The 16,434-nt window shown below is 35.3% G+C and overlaps 1 protein-coding gene across 1 annotated transcript in view; it reads right to left on the minus strand.

Moving 5' to 3' along the window:
- The window catches only part of LOC106135266 (leucine-rich repeat-containing protein 15), a 69,887-nt gene extending 53,453 nt beyond the window's left edge, over positions 1-16,434 (minus strand). The window contains exon 1 of the mRNA XM_013335513.2: positions 16,398-16,434. The gene's annotated coding sequence lies outside the window, so the exon portion shown is untranslated. The remainder of the gene's footprint in view (positions 1-16,397) is intronic.

A 16,434-nucleotide genomic window follows, 5' to 3' on the forward strand; every position in this document is an offset into this window, starting at 1 on the left:
AAATATATTGCAAGAGAAGATAAATCACTTATCTTAGAAAACACTCTACTTACGGTAAGTTTAGTTTTCACATATTGAGCTAATCAAAAAATAGATTTTAGACTTGTGTTACTAACTCAACGATACTATATTTTATAGTAAATGCAAAAGCCACGCCTTTAAGTGATTCACAGATTCATTAAGTTAAAATTATTCAATTTCGATATATTTTTACTGTCGTCTCTGTGAATATGATAATAACTCAATGGTTTTATTGTAATTCCATAGACAAAACCATTTAGTATCAGCGGGAGATCACACTAAAATTTTATTTTAAAGAATATAAATATTAACTTAGGCATTCAACGTGTTACATCCAACGAATAAATATCTTTTTGGTTTTAATTGGCAATATCTTTATTCATTTTATTGGGACGTGAACAACAACATTTTTTTTTTGTAAAATGACATACATACAATCACGTCTTTATCCCTTACTTTTATATCACAATCTTTAATTAACTGTACGCAAGATTTCAATAAGTAACAGCAGAGAAATAACTAGTCGTTTAATAACAAATTAACAAAGTAACAGACCCCGCGAACACTTATTTTTTACAAATTGTAAATATCTCAAAAAACCAAAACCTATTTTGGCGCCTTAAAAATTTCTCGCCTCTTTTGACAGATACTACATACCTTTCAAATTTTATAAAATCCAACGGTTCAAAAGTCATCGCTTTATAACCATATAAATGTAAACCGATTTTTGGAGCCCTAAGAACTTCAAAATTCTCTTGACAAATTGACAGACCCCACATACCGTTTAAATTTTATAAAAATTCAACGGTTCGCAAGTTATCGCGTTATAATCATACATACAAAAATATATTTTTGAACCCAGTTTGGATCATAAATACAGTTACGTCAACCATAAGGTAAGTGGTGCAAATGTTGATGATGGTGACCATATTTAAAACTTATCACGTTCTTTATGAAGACACTCTTGCGATGTGCGAATAATTTACCTGAAACAAGGAAAATACATTTGGGTAAAGGTTTAAAAATTAAAAAAGCTAAGTACTGCAGTCTTTATTTATACATATAATAAATATATAAAAAATAACTATATTCAACTGTTTCTTATACATACACCACACAGAAAAGTAAATTTAAAAATATACATGAACAGCTCATGGACTAACAACCTGTCACTATTTGAATATCAATTCCATCATAAAGCCATACCGGTGAACGTCGCCTTTCAGTCTTTTTGAGACTGCTGGCTCTGACTACCCCGCAATGAACATAGACTTGACTATATGTATGTCTAGACGTAAAAGCGCCCGTTACAATTCGTCCTTGGTCTATGAACCATAAAGAACCGTACACAAGCCCCGATATGCAAATCCTTGGTTGTTCATTGATACAAGATGTCCATTCACGAACAGCGTGGGCCGACGCCCGCGGCGCCATTGTCGTGGCGTGAGTGGGCGGCCTTATAATCGTCTAATGATTGCCTGTGACATGTAAATTAACGCTGTTGGTACGTATGCCATGGGAAAATGATTTGAATATTTTATTAAAGTGTGGTGGTATCTTTTGAATATTTTCATCATTGGAAACTTTTTTAAACTATTTATAAATAATACAGGTATTAAACGCGTACGTAACGTATCTTTATTTTATTTCGGACGTTTCATAATCATAATACATACATACATATTATCACGTCTATATGCCTTGCGGGGTAGACAGAGCTAACAGTCTTGAAAAGACTGATAGGCCACGGTCAGCTATTTGGCATATAATAATCATTAATTCCTTGAATATGGTTACAATGTACATAGGTCTTAAGTATTTAGATACAGTTTCTGTGAACACATATTCTACCTCTCGAATCATATTATATTACAACGATCCGAAGTCACCGAGCGAGGTTTAAATAATAATACCTGTATTGTTTGTTTGTAAATACTTTATTTTTTATGGCAAATTTATAGAAGTACATTATAATATTATTTACAAATTACAGTTTTATTATATGTATGGAAAAGGAATAAAATGCAACGCAAAAGACTGCAAAGGTTTTTTTTTAATTGATTGATAATCAGTTACTCTGAATCCAATTACACAGGGCCTTATCTGTTGTCAACAATCGACTTGTATACCCCGCATAATATTAAGACGTACACGTGTGTGTCATCGATAGTTAATGCATTAGTATAACATTAGTTTTCTTCCAGTCAACCTTTTCAGAATAGTATAGTGAGCTACATAGAAAAGTATGTCATATTTGTTACTGATACCTATATGTAGATGATATACGTTATATGGTCCACTGTACATATTAAAGTTAAATCATTATCATAATAAAAATTTAAACCGCAACACTTATAACCAAAAAAATATTCAAATTTTCGCTAAAAACCTACTTCGTTTATACAGGAAATACTGCCTATTTCCTCTGAATATAGGCCGGTCGAGTTTAATCCCTAGAAATAGACAGACAATGGTTCCAAACAGTAGCAGGCAGATTGCAACGAGAATGCGTCCCGACAAAGACGAGTTTCTTGAATGGTAACATTTATATTAGTTCTCTGATCATAGCGTGTTCTGGTATATTTTTCATCTGTTGGGGCTGTTTAGGATCCAAAGCAAAACATACATACATAAAATCACTTAGGTATCTTCCCATGGATGTCATAGAAGGCTTATAAACTTGGGATTCCTGTTGTAGGTGAGGGGTTAGAAATCTGTCACTATTTGAATCTGAATTCCTTCATAAAGCTGAACGTGGCCTTGCAGGCTTATGAAGACTGTTGGCTCTGTCTACCCTACAAAGGATACATATGACTGTATGTATAAAATCACCCCGCTTTCCTGGGAGAGCCTACATACACTTGCTGCTGTCCATTAATACTTCATTCAATTCATCCACATTCATAACTCTCTTTCATGCAAACTCGTTACTTTATTCTTGACTAGCTGTTGCCCGCGACTTCGCCCGCGTAAATTTCGAATTTTTTCGCGTAAACTTATTTGCAAGCAAACTCATGCCTTAAGTTCATTCAAATCACGATAACTTTTTTTTTAGTGAACCGATTTTGATGAAACGAACTTTAAATGTTTTTCTGAGTTAAAACTAAGCAACTGGTGAAAGTTTTTAGTAAATCGATTCAGTACTTTCGGGGAAAAGCGTTATCATACATACAGACAGACAGACGAAAAACAAAAATTGAAAAAAAAATTGCTTTCAATTATTCATTCTAAATGTCCCTCTATGCATTTCAGTTAAAAATACCAAATGTACAGACAAAATATTTTTACTGTTTTATTATAGGTATGTATATAGATTTGAAAAACCTCAAGGTAGGTACGTTCGCTTTGGACACACTCCAGTTTTCATTAATCCTCTCTAAATAACCAAATCTTCAAAGCATTACCTTTTCTAGTCCTGTCACTATACCTCCTCTCACAATATGTTGAGTTTAACGTGACAACATCATACAATATGTAACGAAATACCCTGTCTGATCAGCGAAAATCATGTTGGAAAGCTCGCATAGGTTCTGTTTATTGTAGGCTGTGTTCCTACCGTTTTCTCAGTAGAGAATTATTTCAAACAGTTTCCCCTGGCAACACTTACACGTGCCGATTTTCTTTGTCGACCTCTATCGCTATGAAGGCACACTCCGATATGAAATTCGTCAAAGACTTTGAGTAGACTTTATTTAGACGGTACAAGATTTTCATTTCTTTTATATGATTCTTATATATAGTATCGTTGAGTTAGCATCTCGTAACACGAGGCTAACTCAAACTGTAATTTGTATCCTATATAGGTAGGTATAGGTATTATATTTAAGCGACTCCCGCCTGACCTCCGCAACGGTAAAAGCTACGTAAGATGAATGAGCCTTCCCTTTGATATTTAGAAAAAGAGATGGAGCAGTCCTATTCTTAAGTGTCGGGAACCACACGGTACTTGTTAATATGTCAGTCATTCTTTATGCGTGTACTAGCTTTCGCCTGTGGCTCCGGTGAAAAGTGCCATGATAATATCCTTATACGTACTCCACACTTCATGTATGTAAAACTAGAGGCCGCCCGCGACTTCGTCCGCAGGGAAACCCTATCAATCCCGCGGGAATTCTGGGATAAAAAGTAGCCTATGTGTTATTCTGGGTCTTCAGCTACCTACATACCAAATTTCATGGTAATCGGTTCAGTAGTTTTTGCGTGAAAGAGTAACAAACATCCATACATCCATACAAACTTTCGCCTTTATAATAGTAGTAGGATTTTATGATGTGGTTTTAACGTGACTGACTGACAAACATACTGATTTTTTTCGTGAATGAAGAAGTGAGAAGATTGTTGCTCGTGTCACGTGTCGAAAGCTCCTTACCTAAGCTTACCGAAGCTCTGGATGTGAGCTCAGATTCAAGCTTCCTTGCATCCCGGGCAATATGAAACGGGACACGACCACTTACATTTAGGGGATTTATGACTATTTCTTTGATATGTTTCGGCTTAAATTGAAGTTAGTTTTCTCGGAAAATTGGATCTCAATAGCTTTTGATATTAAATTCCTATTTTCCGAGAATACGTGTCGGCTTATGGGCAATATAGGCTTTCCTAATCTCCGAACTAAATTAAGTAATTTTCAATGATATTTCAACTTAATGTTGGTTGCTAAATCCTCTTCGTTTAGTGAAACTGCGTCACGTTATTGATTCTCGGTCAGAAAAATCAACATGCCAAATTGTTATTTTCAGATTAGTCTTGCTCTTGATACATACACACATACATAAAATCACGCCGCTTTCCCGGAGGGGTAGGCAAAGCCTACCTCTTTCCACTTGCCACGATCTCTGCATACTTCCTCTTGATTGTTTATAGAATACTAGCTTTTATCCGTAGTACCTTTGCCTGTGCGAATTTAGCGCCACCTACAAAAGAATACTGGTTTTTCGCAAATCCCACGGGAACTATAATTTTACCGGGATGAAAAAAATTGATTCAGTAGATAACTAGTGAACAGACAGCAAAGAAACAAATAAACTTACTTTAGCAGTCATAATATTAGTTGGTATATACATAAATACTTGAATTTACCCGCGACTATAACACAGAGGTAAATCTATTATCAAGTGCCGTGTGGTTCCGACTATAATACAGAGGTAAATCTATTATCAAGTGCCGTGTGGTTCCGACTATAATACAGAGGTAAATCTATTATCAAGTGCCGTGTAGTTCCCGGCATCAATTAAAAAAAGATTAGAACCACTCCATCTCTTTCCCATGGATGTCGTAAAAGGCGACTAAGAGATAGGCTTATAAACTTGGGATTCTTCTTTTAGGCGATGGGGTAGCAGCCTGTCACTATTTGAATCCCAATTCTGTCATTAAGCCAAACAGCCCATTGGTCTTTTTGAGACTGTTGGCTCTGTCTACCCCGCAAGGGATATAGACGTGATTACATGTATGTATGTATGTTAATCTATTATATGTATGTATGTTAATATATTATATTAAATTTGTCTCGTATTTATTTACCCTAAGATGAACAACGAACCCACATAAAATGTAATACTGCACTTGTATGATCTCTCATGCATGCATTATTATACCTGCGGGCGGTAGTTACAGCTCTTTCAGTTTTACTCGTAGCTACAGAAGAGTAGGGTTCTTTATTTTTTAAATGTTGGATATTATATTGAAACTGTGATATATGTAGGCACATGCCGTATCATAACACATGCACACAGATAATCACGTCTATATCCCTTGCGGGGTAGACAGAGCCGACGGTCTTGAAAAGACTGATAGGCCACGTTCAGCTGGCTTTGAGATTCAAATTGCGACAGGCTGCTAGCCCATCGCCTAAACGAAGAATATAAAGTTTATAAATCTTTTCCTTAGTCGCCTTTTACCATGAGAAAGAGATGGAGTGATCCTATTATTTTTCTATTAATGCCGCGTAATTATCGGCACCAACAGAAAAAGAGAACCATTAAAAACACACAACTATTAAAAAGGTTGAAAGTTATTTTTTGTAAATATATTTCAGTCTGGTTAGATATAAAGACGAAACGATTTGTGTTAATAAAATGAAGTAATTTGACTCATTTAATTTAATTAAGAAACTATTTGAATGCGTTTGACCTCAATCTGCCTGGTGATAAGCAAGATGAGGCCTAATGTGGTGCACGCAAGCTCAAATAATGCCAATTCACTTGTACTTTGACAAACAGTGTCAAAGTTTAAATCATCACAATATAAAACTACAAAACACAAAAAAAAATATAGAAAAAATTTCAAAACAAGTCGCCATATTGTTCCCAGACCTCTCTAAAAAAACACATAAACAAATGTTTTCGTAAACAATTAAAACACGAATTAACTTTTAGTTGTCGGTGCGCCGAACGCATACGCCACCCACTATCAACACAATAAAATGTTTAGCTTTACGAGGTTTTCGTGTATAAATATATTGTCACCGGTGTACATAGAAGCCCACACAAGTTTTTATGGCGATGCAAATAAATATAACTTTCGTTACACCCACAGGTATGTTAGAAACTTAGAATACAAAAAAAAAACCTTTAAAGCGTTCTGTTTTCAAACACATTGCTGCTTAATTCTTGCTATTGTAGATGTGTAATATCATATCTGAAGGGTCGCTATACCTCGTTATGAATCTGTCTGTCTGTTACGCTTTCACGGCTAAACTGCTGAACAGATTTAGATGAAATTTTGTATGACTATTATTAATATTTCGAGGACAAACAAAGGCTACCTTGCTTTTAGAAATTCCCAAGTAGCTTTGCTAACTTTGGCAAAAGCTAGTATAACATAAATGTCATATTCCGTGTGGTTCCAGCGCTTTATAATAGGACTCGAATGGTTGTCGATCATCAAATTGAATGCATGAGGTCAGGTGAGATCCCTTGTTTCTGTTCACAAAGTTAACGTATACTACTTACATTGCACGTTGGCGGTTTCTAGATTTTTCTGTATTCTACGGTCAGAAGTAGTTTCGCAAATGTTTACTTAACATGTCTCTGTTGTAAACATGAATGGAATCCGGTTTGGTCTTCACCAAACAGAATGCAGGACTTAGTGGTCCACTGTACAATATACGTGTGTACAAATTAAAGCGTATGTTCGTCTGTTTCACGCTTAACTGCCATCCATTGCCGTGAAATTTAAAACAGAGGTTGACCTACTTCTTAGACTTCCTGATCGAGAGGGTGAGGTTTTATGCAACATTTCTTCTTTGTTAGTCCTCTTCAGATCCTCACTTCTCTGAGAAGAGGCCGAGGTGCGCTTTTTGATCACGATCCTGAATTGGGTAATTTAGGTTCTAACATGAACCAATGAACCTTTCCATTTGACCTCTGTAACCATTGCAGGGGAACCTAACCCATATTGGATCAAAGTAAAAGCTGTACTAGGTTTAATTATGTAGATAAGCCGCATTTTACGATGTGCCGAGAACCACACGACTAACACGCCTAGCGTAGGAACGTAAAATAAAATTGATTGTCGAAGTGAATTACCATAGAGAACGGCGTTGTTGCGTTCATAGATTCAGGTTGTCTATGGTTTCGTCACAGAGACGTGTAATTCCGCCCACTGGAACGAACAATCGAGTATTATATTAATGAACCGTTTAATATTTCATGAGTTACACATTTCATTCAGGTAAATTTATACCGATCGGATGGATATTGTAAGAGAGTAAAGACTATCATAAACCGATAAGCTTACATGAAGAGAGTTATAATGTGGATGAAGCAATCGGAAACGTGAAGTATCTGCATACCCCTCCAGTAAAGATGCCTGATTTCATGTTTTATGTATGGATTTCGCGATATTAAATTAATCAGAAACGTCAGATGAAACAATTGATGAATGTGGATGAAGAAAACATAGTGACCATTGTTTAATGATTATGGGAATGGAAAGGCATGAGGAAAGAAGGATTAGGAACAGGATTAATCATCAATTTTATCGGCGGTCTACATCTAGAATTGATGGTTAATCCTGTTACTGTACTATAATAATGAATCTTAATAATGTATGTATCTTTAGATTCAGTTCAGCAAATCAACATTTAAGGTAATATTAACTAACACCTTATTTGAATGTTAGGAAAAGCACTTAAAATCTCACGGAGTCGAGGTTGTCATAACAATTTTATTTCCCCGCAAAACCTCTGCCTAATAATTAACGGCGGGATTATCCGCAAAAGCTTTTAAGTTTTAGCGTGCATGCTATTATGAAGGTGTACTTGCGTCATATCATTGTATAAGGGGTAGGCTATATGGCGGTAATGATTATTAAATTTCATGATTTTCTTTCTCCTTTCTCCTCGTGTTAGTCTCTGAAGAGGAACCCGGAGAACGCCTTTTGATCCGTGATTATCCGGGATTAGGTCAGTCAGTTTTTACACGAAGCAACTCCCGTCTGACCTCCTCAACTTTGCAGCAAAACCTAACCCGTATTGGATCAACAGTTTCACCACCCGGTTCCCAGAATGTGTAAGTTTCCTCACGATATTTTCCCTCACCGTCGCATCGGTTAATGTTCAATAGGAGGTTCAATATAACTTGGGAGTCTCTGTAGGCGACAAGTCGCCAACTTATCCCTATCTGAATCTTTTACGCTGGTGCAAAAGTAGCTGGCACATATTTATCTTAATTACCAGAAGAATTAATACTCAAAAAAATACTCGTAAATACTAAACACTCTTTCTTTATTTTCATCTTTTCGTAATCGCTAGTATTTCGTTTAGGTGCATCTTCGGACGCCAGACGAATGTCGTTAAATCACAGTAACTCTGAACTGGACAGTTAAGACACCAGACTTCCTCGTGGACAAACCCTATGTTGAAACAATTGGGCCAGAAAATGACACTAAAACGTTCCATATATTTATTTCACGCGTATATCCTCGCCGTAATAACAGCATCACAGCCAGTAACTCCCGGTTTATCGCGCGGTGCATCCAATCAACTATGCTCCCTGGAGGCGCAAAAATATAGTAACGCCGGTTAAGCGGCTATTGAGAACGGCCGGCCTTTGTTCCAAAATAGGGACGCGGTCATTGAGTTAGTGTGGAGATTTTGTTTTAACTAAAGTGCGCAATGTCATGTGAGAATCAGATCCTGAATAAAAAAAATCTTAGATCCCGGCTTAGATCCCGGTGGTGAGTAAAATGGAACTAATGGGACAATAAAGATATTTTGCAGTGAGTCAAGAGTGCCGTGTGGTTCCCGGCACCAATACAAAAATGAGTAGAACCACTCCGTCTCTTTCCCATGGATGTCGTAAAAGGCGACTAAGGGATAGGCTTACAAACTTGGGATTCTTAGTTAGGCGATGGGCTAGCAACCTGTCACATTTTTAATCTCAATTCTATCATTAAGCCAAATAGCTGAACGTGGCCAATCAGTCTTTTCAAACCTGTTGGCTCTGTCTACCCTGATATAGACGTGACCATATGTATGTATGTTTGTATGAATGTATGAGTCAAGAGTGAGTAACAGAGAAAAATAATCAATCAATTTATTTTTATTTGTGTGATCAGTGCTGTTAGAGAAAGCTAACAAGAGTCGCGCACTGCTCTAATGATTCGGCGAGGATAACTGAATAGTTGGTAAGCCATGGTTCTCATATCAAGGAAAGTCTATCAGGCTACAAATTATTTTTAAAAAAAAATTATGTGTTCCAGCAATAATTATCTTCTGTTGGTGGTGGTAGCGAACAAAGAAGATAGCGTAACTCTCGCCTAACAGATTGTAAATGGCGATCAAAGGAAAGGGTTATAAACTCTCACTCACCTTTTCTCTTTATTTGCACAGATTATTGTCAGTTAGAATGAAATATTAAATTGAATAGACGCCTTGGTACAAGCTACTATTGAAGTCAATTGCACACTCTACGTAATATGATGCAAACTCAATTGACGCGGTAAAAACAAAGGTAGCTTGCGGTTAATTTCCACAAGTTTTTATAAACTCTATAATAATATAAAATAAGAGTGAAAGTTGTTCGTTTTCAGAGGTGTCCGAACAGTAGCTCTTTGTCACTTTTACAATGATGGCGGACGGCAGTTCAAACAAAGTAGGAAATCATGTATAATTCATACATGCCTCCTACATTACAGCTTTGGAAACTGAAACACGTTTATATAGCTATTGCTAAAAGGTAAATTTCTTTAAGGTTTATTTTTTAACATTAAAAACTTTTTCTAAGATTTGATATTAAAAAAAGGATAATAATTTAAAACTATTTATTTGCATGAAAAGAGGAAATATTGCAAGTACTCTCGCCCAACCTACATGTGGTCATAAGTGGGTCTTAAACCATGGAAAAATTAACTGAAGTAAACGCATCTATAAATAAATTGCCTTTAAAACATAATATCACAGAAATTACCTTTTAATTATAATAAAAAGGTAAACTGCCTTGCAGTCTGTTGCTCAACCTAAATACCAACAACAAGTAGGCTAATTTACACATACTAATTGTCGGCGGGCGAAGCCGCGTGGGTGAGTGAGTCAAGCTCCATCTATCATAGTTAGTGATGCCGAAGGGACCGCTAACATTGTTACAGATTTCTATGAGGAAATCTTGGTTTCACAACAAGTTTTTGAGGTGAACTATTATATAGTAATTAAAAATCACATACCTACTTGTGTAAATGAATGTGGATGTTTTATATTTATTTACTTTAGGTACTTCTGTTCGACAGACTTTGACTTTTTACAAGAGATTTTGTAAAAGTTTAGTAAAAAGTTCATAGACCTCTTAATAAACATAACATAATTACTTACGACAGATAAGAGTCACCCCGGTCTTCTCTCCAGAGAGGTGAAGATGTAACCGGGAATTACATCAAGCGGAAGAAGAAATTAATTACTTACAGGTTTAAAACAAGTTAAGATTAGTGTAGGTTAGTTTGGCTTTCTCATTGTTAGAAGATAATGAAACCAAAAACAAGTTTATTTTGCTAATAGACTTATAGTTTACCCACCGTTTAACTTTTACCCGAAAAGAGAGAGTGCACTAATTAATGACGAGAATCGATCATCGCTTGGTAACAAGAGAAATTGTCTTCATACGATGATGGATTGCCTCGGCGCATAATATTGTATTTAAACCTTTTTTCTAATCCTATAATATCGTATAGAAAACATAATTACTTATGTGTTTTTGTAGACTTGCACGGTTGCTTTGTTTAGATAAACTCATATTATTAGAATCTAATTTATGTTGAAATAATTATAGTTATAACAAGAATTTTATAAATTTCATGTTTGTCCGTTTACTTATAACTAACCACAAAAACAAACTTATGTAGATAAATATCATGTATGTATTGTGTGTGTGTATACGAGTTTATATGGCCATTTGTGACTTGAAATAAACTTGAAGTTTCATGATGTACTACCGTAATTGTTCATCCGTTAAGTATAAGTTGGAAATATCGGGTAAGTGAGCCATTGACTTGAAATATAACTTACATAATTTCCTTAACGAATAAAAATTCACCCTGTCTATTACGAAAAAGTGACTATAGTTCTTCAAACATAACAATCTTTCCACTAAATATGATATTTTACCTATATGTGAACTTACTACATTAAGTTTAAATCTCTCTTGCGATTATGAATGGTCTATAACGGGTCCGATGAAGATGCTGTAATACAGGCACATTTTAAACCAATGACATCGAAGAAACTCAATGGGAATCGCCCACACACACACACGATAAATATTTTATGTGTAAATTTCTTGCGAATGAGTGACACGAGATTATGAGGCCGTATGTTAATTAATAAATTTTGAAACTTCTAGTCTGGTACTAGGTAAAAACAAATTGTGTAAGTACGTCTACTGCTGATTAAATAAACCATATGTGTCGCGAAGTCAACGTTTTGCCGTGTGGTTCCCGGCACCAATATACAAAAGAATAGGACCACTCCATCCCTTTTCCATGGATGTCGTATAAGGCGACAAGGGGATATTTGCTTATAAATTTGGGATTCTTATAGGCGATGGGCTAGCAACCTGTCACTATTTGAATCTCAATTATATGTTATTAACGTGATTATATGTATGGATGGATGGAAGTCAAAGTTTTCATACATGACACCGTCTTGTTTTCGATAAAGTCAAATTTAGCATGTTTTAGATAACCAATTCAAAGACGTCTGCGGCCACGCACAACGGAAAATCCGGTTAATTCCCGTCTCCGCGGGAAACGTTTTCCAAGTTCACCCTACTCCCCATAAGACCCAGTGATTTGAGCTATGCGTTGTCGGTTTGTCAATCACCCAGTAACTCAGAAAGAGTTTTATAACCAAACCACCAAGGCAATTGTACAATTAAAAAATAATTACCTAAGTGATAAGTACAAACTTTGTAGTACCATCCAGCTGAACGTGACCTTTCAGTCTTTTCGAGAATGTTACCTGTCTACCCCATTAAATAAGAACTTGATATAAGTCTTCTCCCTTCTGGTAAGATAAGTGCCGGTAATATCCTCACCTGTTTCCGGAGCACGGAGTCAGTAAGCATTGCAAGGGAACCTAACTAAGTCTAAGGACGTGTTACCAATATCATTTCAGACTTATATTATCTACTATTAGCTGTGCCCGCGACTTCGTCCGCGTGGAATAGTTATTTTGGGCATTATTGAAGCCCTCAAGAAGGACTAATTTTCCCCGTATTTTTCACATTTCCCATTATTTCATCGCTCTTTATAGTTGCAGCGTGATGATAAATAGCCTAAAGCCTTCCTCGATAAATGGTCTATTAAACAAAAAAAAAAGAATTTTAGGTACAATTCGAACCAGTAGTTCCTGAGACTAGCGCGTTCAAACAAACTCTTCAGCTTTATAATATAAGTAAAGATTTTATTTCACACATTTAATTATTTTACTCTTACTTTTGCTTAAGTAAGTATACGACCCGTTCTAAATTTTGCGTGGGCCCCTGACATATGCCGCCGAGGTGAGCCGCCCACCGTTTTCAAAACAAGTTGTCATCAGTAAGGAGCCAAGTTTTCTGGCACAGACGTAATTAGAGACCTGCCAACTTTTATCTGAAAAAGCTACTGTAATGAACGGTTTTTTTTTAATTCTCGGTATGGATAAATAGTTCAAGAAAATTCTTGTATGTTTATTTAATACCTAACAGAATTTATATTACTATTTCATTACTTCAGACTTAATTTTATGATCGTGAATCGTCTGCGAGACCTTAGGGAATCGACAATCATTGTCCAGTATTTGAGTCAATAAACCTACTAGATGTCAATGCTGAAGACCCGAGCTGTGGTTCGATAGGTTAGTTCAAAAGTATAAAGTATTTTCGTAAATCCCACGAGCGTTATAGTTTTTAGCAGGATAAAAGAATGATCGTATCTCTCCAGTCTGGAGAAGGACTTCTCCAGACTGTTAATAATAATAAACGTGATATTACAAGAAGATTAATACAGTAGATAACCTGTTAAGTTACAACAAACAAACAAACTTACTTTCGCATTTATAATATTAGTTGAGATGGTTTTTTTTACCCCCGGATTCTTGTTTTTTGGTTACGGAACCCTAAAAAATATCCGAAAGACCCAAAATCCTATCCACAAGAATCTTCAGAATCTATCAGTAGGTTAATATTTTTTCAGACCTTTGCCATCGTCACGAAATAACACCAAACAATTTTATGATTCCGGACTAAAATGAAAGCATTTGATTAACAAGGCGTAAGGTTTAAATTAAACAACAACAAAGGGTCCACAATAAAATTCAAATGTGTTTCACCACATAGGTACTAATTTTCATGTAGAATTACACCGACCGTAAATCATGTGAACCAACCGTTAACTCTCTACGCAATAAACGAAATAAAAATTGCGATGTGATGGATTTTTTATTATTTGGCCAATCTACTGGGTGTTATTCCGAGAAAGGTTTATAGTAAAAATGTAATTCACGCTTCCGGTTATTCGAAATTCAAATTTTGTTCTAAAATATATTTTTATAGAGTAGGACCTACAATACCTACGCGTATTTTATATTATGTAGTGAGATGCATTACACTTTTTTTCTGCATAATCATGAATACCTGAAGTATGTTTGATGTCCCAGGGTTGGACTGATTCCCAAAATTCTCACGGGAACGCAATACGGGAGTAACTAATTCGACACGAACGCAGGCGGGGGAAATGTTATTTAAGTGGATGTTATGAAAACATTTTTTTGCAACAAACACTGAATATTATAATTTACGCGCTGCAAAAAAGAATGTAATCAGAATACTTTAAAATATTATAAACATTTTTAAACCTATTGTTTATGTTTTTCGTTAAAAACGGCAGATAGTATCGGGATTTAAAATATTTCACCGGACATATCACAAGGTCATCTAGCAACAGAAATTCAAATAAAACAATTCCCGATCCTTATCGGTTTAGCGACATTCGTTATTTCGAATGCGAGATTTGTGCTAGATTACACGAATACAATAATGTAATAATTTATTATAAAAAGGGTAGACTACTAAACTAAATAAAAAACTGTCAAGTCCAAGTCAAATATTAAAATGAGTTCCGTATACCTATTATGTTATTTTCTACAGATTCTTCTTTTTGTAAATTTATATTGTCACTATTTTTTGCTGCTTTATCTGCGAAGATTGTAAAAGGCAATCAAGGGAAAGATTTAAACACTTTGGATTTTTCGTTAAGGCAACGAAGGCTGGACATGATCTAAGAGTATTTTCGAGATTACTGTCTACCTCGTAAGAGACAATGAAAAAATATGTCATTAAAAGAGAACTAACTAAAATATTACCGCTAGGTATACAGTTAGTAAGGCAGATCATCTTCAATCAAGAGTTTTAAGACATCTTATATCTAACAATGGCGTAGGCGACGGAAATGCCAAGAGGATGCCAAACGGCACAGCTGTTCACAATATTCATCGCGAGTTTCAGCCGGATTAACCTGCGAAATCGTACCTACACATTCAATAACCATTTCTGAGCCAGTACCTTAAAATCTTTCGCGCATCAGTTCACACGCCTCATTGTATGCTAAGTTTATTCAAATCCTACATCGTTCCGGCATTCGTTTGCAGTCGCCCGATTACAAATTCAAATCGATAATTCTAAAACTTAAATCCACTCGATTTTGGTCTTTGAATACTCGGTTTTAAGAGTTATTAGGTAAAAACTTAGCTATAAATTAAGCTTGTTTATACTGGGCGTACGATTTCGAAATGTCATCTCGTATGCTCTATTATTTTCACCCACGCGATGTTCAAATGGTCGCGTATGCAACAAAACCAGTTTAATTATATTTAAAGAATATTTCAACAAAATGCAGCATAAATTTTAAAGCCTATTCAATCAGATAATGTATTAATTCGTTTCATTTTGTTTTAGTAAGATTAATCCAAAAATTAATTGATATAATTCCTTAATCCATCTATCGCGCTTCACAATTACTCAAATAATGTTTAATTAAATAATATTTTAAAGTATACGAATGAACCTTAAGCTTTTAGGGTTACTCTATGAAAATGGGTTTTGTTTTGAAAAACAGGAAATATTTTTTTATTTCTGTATTTCAATTGAATGTGTTATACATATACATAGATCTATCAATAATCATAAATTCGAATGCAGGAATAAAAATCAAAATAATTTAAAAAAATACTGATTACCTAATAATCTTAACCAAAGTTTTTTAAAACACAATGTGTGTACTTAAAAACTACCTAACCTACTTAAGCTGTTTTTCTTCAAAGTAACTTCATACTTCAATAAAAAAAAAACTATTGAAATGATTTCAGTGCTTGCACCAATATGACAATCTGTTGCCTTCCCACACCCATCCGCTTTGGAAATTTTTGATGCATGATGTTGCTATCTGTGGGTTGCAACTATCAGAGCAACCTGTCACTTTAATTCTTAATTCCATCTAAGCCATCCAGTAACAGTGGTCTTAGAGTGTTTGTGGTTATTAGTCCTGCTTACTACGGTATACTCATATGCTATGATATTTAGTCATCTCTTAGGAAATATTTTCAGGATGAAAGGGATTACGACCATTCCACGACGACTTAAGAAATAAGGATAATTTATAATTGACATTTCCATCTTCTTGATACTGGAGACAATTTCTATATACCTCTCTGAGCTTTTTATTATGTTCCATTCGTAGTCACAAACCGTTACCACATACCTACCATAATATGTTCAGTAAATAAATGACTAAAGTTTGTTCATTAATGAAATGTTTGCATACATTACTGCCTCTGAATGGAATTCGATTGCGGCACAAAATAAACGAGCAGCCAGCGAGTAAATAGTTAAAGCCATTAAGTTTCCACTCACCTTTCCGCTCTAATGTCCACTCATTGTCAACAAATCG

Source organism: Amyelois transitella, chromosome 26, assembly GCF_032362555.1.
Source record: "Amyelois transitella isolate CPQ chromosome 26, ilAmyTran1.1, whole genome shotgun sequence".
In the NCBI taxonomy this organism is placed as follows: Eukaryota; Metazoa; Arthropoda; class Insecta; order Lepidoptera; family Pyralidae; genus Amyelois; species Amyelois transitella.